General features: G+C 35.8%; 1 protein-coding gene and 1 pseudogene across 3 annotated transcripts in view; both read left to right on the forward strand.

Moving 5' to 3' along the window:
• BLOC1S5 (biogenesis of lysosomal organelles complex 1 subunit 5) overlaps positions 1-6,058 on the forward strand; it is a 47,266-nt gene that overhangs the window by 21,709 nt on the left and 19,499 nt on the right. The window lies entirely within an intron of this gene.
• On the forward strand, positions 4,849-4,967 carry LOC111744209 (annotated as a pseudogene).

Consider the following 6,058-nt stretch of genomic DNA (forward strand, 5'->3'; position numbering starts at 1 on the left):
TTTTTTTTCTAACTTCTGGGGGTGGAATAGTTATGGTGGGAATAGGAGTCTCAGTTCTTGATCAGAGTCTGTGTTCCTATTCTTGGCCATCACTTTTCAGAATTTATAGTATGCAATTATAATTCCTCCTTGTTGAATAAGGGATGGAATTTTTTCCCTCTTAATCTTTTTTGGCTTTTTATTTATTTTTTGAGGTATTTAGGGTAGTAAGTTTGTCTGATTTTGCTACGCTGCCTCTTTACTTAGAACTCTTTAAGACTTTATGATTTAAAATACTATTTTTTTATAGCACGTTACTGATTACAATTTTCACCTGTATTTTCTTAATTGACTATCATAATTCTGTAAAATAAGTATTTATCATTTTCCCCACTTTATAATTGAGGAAACTGATATTTATAGTAGTTTAACATCTATGTTTCTCCAATAATAATTGAAGGAACTATCATGCAATCCTAGCTCTTCTGCTCCAAAGCTCAAGTTTTTCAACTTCAGGATATTGCTTCTGTGCATATTTGAGAAGGTAATAAGAAAAGTCCATCTTTTCTTCTGAGACATCACTTCCTCTTGAATTTTCTTCTACAGTGCAGACTCCTCCTTCTCAGTCCACTGTGTTAGTGCCCACTTTTCTCCTTGACTTTTAATATCCAAGTGCCCTAAGGCTTGGCTCAGGGATATCTTTTCTGTCTATACTCACTTGCTTAGTGATCTCATATGGAATCACAGCTTTAAATATCATTTTTTATGCCAGTCATTAATTCCACATTTATGTTTCAACCTGGACCCCTCCCCAGAATTCTATACTTACATCCGGCTGCCCAGTCCACTAATAAGCATCTCAGTATAACATGTGCAGAACCAAACTTGAATTCTTTCCTCAATTCTGCTTTTACCTCATTCTGTCCCATTTCAGTAATGACATCACCATTTACCTAGCTGCTCAGGCTGAAAAACCTGAACATCCTGTGTCTCTCTCCCCTCTCACTCCCATAGCGCTTTCTCTGGAGTGCTCTCTCTCCCCCTCTTCATTCCATCTGCGCCACTTCCCTCCTTCCCTCTTTTACTCTTACCTTCTCTCTTGCCCTCCTTCTCACTTCTCTTCCTCTCTCCCTCTCCATCACTCTTCTCTCCCTCTCTCCATTCTTTTCTTCCTCCCTTTTCCATTCTCTTCTTCCTCTCATGTGTATTTTATTAACAAATTCTTCTGGCTCAACTTTGAAAATATAACCAGAATCTTATTACCACTACCACTTTACTAACCTCTACCAGCCTGGTCTAAGCCACTATCATCTCTCAGCTGGATTGTTCTAGTAGCGCCATAGCTCATCTTTATACTTCCTTTTCCTCCCTATAGTCTATTCTCCTCTTAGGAGCCTGAATGACCCTTTGAATGTAATTTGGCTCTTGTCATTACTGTATCAGAATCTCCTCACCTTGCTTAGAGTGAAAGCTAAAATCCTCATAGTGGCCTGGAAGTTTCTACCTGATAACCTCAACTCTGACTTTTATTGGTAAGATACCATTTTCCTTTCTTCTCACTTCATTCTAGCTACACTGGCCTCCTTATTCCTCCTCTAATGTGCCAAGTGCACTCCCACTCAGGGCCTTTGCACTTGCTGTTCCTGCTGAAATACTCTTATCTCAGGTTTCTGTATGTTCTCATTTCCAATAGGTCTCTGCTCAAACGTCAACAATGAGACCTTGGCCACTCTAACATTCATCCCCCCCTCACTCTGGCATTCGCTGACCTCCCTACTTTGCTTTGTTTTTCTCCATAGCATCCATCGTCACTTGACATGCTAATATTTATCAATAGGCTATCTGTCTCCCCTACTAAAATAAAAGTTCCATGAGCCCAGGGACTGTCATTGTTCTTTGCAGTATCCCTGGCACCTACAACAGTGGCTGGCACATTGTAGCCATTAGGTAGTTATTTGTTTGTTGAAATGAATGAATGAGTATTCAGCCAACATTTGTTGCTAACACCAAACCAAAATTATTTTATGTGTGTATTTGATGTTTATACACATACATCATGATAAATGAATTTGTTTCTTTTATGTGAAGACAATCAGGATGTTGTTAACTGTTGTATATAGCACAATTACTATATGTAGTGCTAATCTTGAATAATCTTTTGGTTGACAGAAAATAATTTTATAAATTCTTGACTTTTTAAAGTCAGTATACCTCCAAAAGCACTGAGACAACAGGGGAAACTGCTTCCTATTGAATTAGGTATAACTAGTAAGTCCTGTAGAAGTGATAGGAAGGTTTAGATAAATGGCCCTTTTTCTCTTCAAGCCTCTAATTGTGAAGAAAGAGAATATTTGGTGTAGTGAGGTGATTTTATTAGACTTTAGATAAGCAGATTTCATTAAATTCAGAAAGTAACTTTTTTTTATTACGTGGCTAGAGAGTTGAAAACTAAATTACTTCAAAGGGACTGAATTTTCTAAAAATGGATATTTTGTCTAAGCCCAGATACAATTCTGATAAAGAACAAAAGTGTGACTTTGTCAGATGTGTTCTAATCAAATTTTTAAAAGATATCACAAATGACAGAATAAATGTCATTGTCCTATAATTCTTGTTAGATTAAGCCCAGAAATACCTGAAAATAACAAAGTACTAAAAGACCACAAAATAGATTTTTTTTAAGTTATGTTCAGAGCCTGAAAAAAAAAAATCAGGAAATGATCAAACCATTGCTCAGGAAAGATGATGTAATATTAATATGCCACAGAAAGAAGGCAGATCTAATCAACTCTTAGTTCTCTTTTCATCTTTTCTTTTAGAACAATGATTGGGAACCTAATTTTCAGTACTAAAATATTATCTTTGATATAACTAAAATGAATGTTTACTGATAAAAACATGACTTTTTAAAAGCAGAATCCTCCTCTTTACTATATTCTCACAGGGTGGGGGGCCTAACATTTTTCTGAAAGAGAAATCACAGTCCTTGCCCTGTTATGGAACTTGTGACCTAGTTGGGGCCAGATCGAGGTAGGACAGGAAGGCGTAATTGTAAAACAACTAAGTAAACTTCTGTTTAAGCAAATGAAAGATAAAGTGGTAGGATATAACATACCAAATAAGAGAAAATCCTTACAGGGAAAGGATTAATCTGGGAGAGTTTTATGAAGACAATAAACCTTGAACTCAGCTTTTGAAACAAGTGAAACATTTTTAAAATTTTGATTATTTTTTGATAATTATTTTACATAATTATTGTATGTAATTGGCATACAATATTATATTAGTTTCAGATGTACAACATACTAATTAGACATTTATATACTTTACAGAGTGATCACCCTGATAAATCTAGTACCCACCTAATACCGTACAGTTATTAGAATATTATTGACAATATTCCTTATGCTGTACTTTGCATCTCTGTGACTGTGTTTATAACTGCCAATTTGTACTTTTTACTCCATTCCCCTTATTTACCCACTCCCCCAATTCCCCTCCCATCTAGCAACCATCAGAATGTTCTCTGTATCTATGAACTTGTTCTGTTTTGTTTGTTTACTATTTTGTTCTTTAAATTCCACGTGTAAGTGAAATCATATGGCGTTTGTCTTTCTCTGTCTGACTTACTCCACTCAGCATAATACCCTCTGGTCCATCCATGTTGTTACAGATGGCAAGATTTCATTCTTTTTTTTATGGCTGAGTAATATCCCATGGTATAATATGTACCACTTCTTTACCAATTCATCTATTGATGGACATGCAGGTTGCCTCCATATCTTGGCTATTGTAAATAATGTTGCGGTGAACATATGAATGTGCATGTTCCTTTGAAACAGTGTTTTGGGTTTCTTAGGATAAATACTCTGAAGTGGGGTTTCTGGGTTCTTCTTTGTCTCTTGTTATAGCCTTTGTTTTAAAGTCTGTTTTGTCTGATAAAAGTATTGCTACCCCAGCTTTTTTTGTTGTTGTTGTTGTTTCCATTTTCATTAAATATTTTTTTCCATTCCTTTACTTTCCGTCTGTGTGTCTTTTTTTCCATATATACACATTTTATTTGTAGAAATGAAGTCATATTTTTCTGTGACTTTACTAAACAGTATTTTATAGACATGTCTATACTTAGATTTTCTTTTTTTTCTTTTCCCCCCAACTTTATTGAAGTATAATAGACAATTAGTTGCTCATATTTACATTATACAATTCAATGAGTTCTTTTCAATTATAGTTGGTATACAATAATATGTTCATTTCAGTTGTACAGCATAGTGATTAGAGATCTTTATAATTCACAAAGTGGTCACCCCACTATATCAGATACCCCTTTTTCCCCTTACATATTTTTTTTACAACATTGTTGACTGTTTTCCTTATGCTACACTTTTTATCTCCATGATTGTTTTGTATCTATCCATCTGCACTTCTTAATCCCTTTGCTCTTTTTCACCGTCCCCCACCAACCTCCCTCCCATCTGGCAGCCCTCAAAATATTCTCTGTATCTATAAGCTTGTTTCTGTTTTTGTTGTTGTTTATTTTATTCTTTAGATTCCACTTGTACATGAAATCATATGGTATTTGTCTTTCTCTATCTGACTTCATTCAGCACAATACCCACTAGGTCCATCAAGGCAATATCTTTTTCTTTCCCCTTCCTTTTAGTCTGCATATGTCTTTTAATCTGAAGTGAGTCTCTTGTAGGCAGCATATGTACGGGTCTTATTTTCTTATCCATTCAGCTTCTCTATCTTTTGGTTGGAGCACTTAACTCTTTTTCATTTGAGGTACTTGTTGCTAAATATGTAATTATTACTATTCTTTATTCATGATTTTGATACATGTTTTTTCTTCTTAAAGAAGTCCCTCCCATCTACGGTCATGTCACCCTGAACAAGCCTGATCCCATCTGATCTCGGAAGCTAAGCAGGGTTAGGCCTGGTTAGTACTTGGATGGGATACCACCTAGGCAGACCAGGTGCTGTAGGCATAAAAAATAAAAAATAAGGGATTGTAAGCTAACAAGTTCCTTGCAATCTGTGAGGTCAACCAAGGGTTATCTCACTTGAAAAAAAAAAAAAAAAGAAGAAGAAGTAGAAGTCCCTCCAACAATTCCTGTAATACTGGCTTGGTGTTGATGAATTCTTTTAATATATTTTTGTCTGGTAAGCTCTTTACCTGTCCTTCAACTCTAAGCGATAGCATTGCTGGATAAAGTATTCTTGGTTGTAGATCCTCAGTTTTCAACACTTTGAATATTTTGTGCCAAGCTCTTCTGTCCTACAAAGTTTCTTTTGAGAAATTAGCTCCCAGTCTTATGGGAGCTCCTTTGTAGGTAACTAATTGCTTTTCTCTTACTGCTTTTAAGATTCTCTCTTTGTCTTTAAGCTTTAGCATTTTAGTTATGATGTGTCTTTCTGTGGGCCTCTTTGTGTTCATTTTGAGGAGGACTCTCTGAGCTTTTTGGGGTTGTATGTCTATTTGCTACACCAGGTTAAGGAAATTTTCCATCATTATTTCTTCAAATATATATTCAACTTCTTGTTCTCCCTCTTCAGGAACCCCTATGACATGGATGTTGTTACCCATATGCTCCTTAAATTACTATATTCTTGGTTACTTTTTTCTTGCCATTCTGGTTGGGTGTCCTTGGCTTCCCCATCCTCTAGATCGGTGGTTCGATCCTCTTCTTCCTTCACTCTGTTGACTCCTCAAATATACTCTTCATCTCAGATAATGTGTTCTTTATTTCTGACTGGTTCCCTTTTATGATTTCCATTTCCATTTTTATGTTTCATCTCTTTGTTAAAGTTCTCACTGAGTTCATTTACACTTCCTTTAATTTCATTGAGTATCTTTATAACCAGTATTTTGAACTCTGCATCTGTTAGATTGCTTGACTCCATTTTTCCTTGATCTATATTCTATTCTTTCATGTGGTTTGTGCTTTTTGTCTTCCAATTTTGGCTGCCTTTGTGTGTCCGTTTCTATGTACTAATCAAAGCTCCTAAGCGCTTTGTGTAGTAGGTGTCCAGCAGAATAGTCCTGAGAGGGGTTCAGCTGCAGGCCAAGTTTAGCCCA

Source organism: Pteropus vampyrus, unplaced genomic scaffold (genome assembly GCF_000151845.1).
Source record: "Pteropus vampyrus isolate Shadow unplaced genomic scaffold, Pvam_2.0 Scaffold129, whole genome shotgun sequence".
NCBI lineage: Eukaryota > Metazoa > Chordata > Mammalia > Chiroptera > Pteropodidae > Pteropus > Pteropus vampyrus.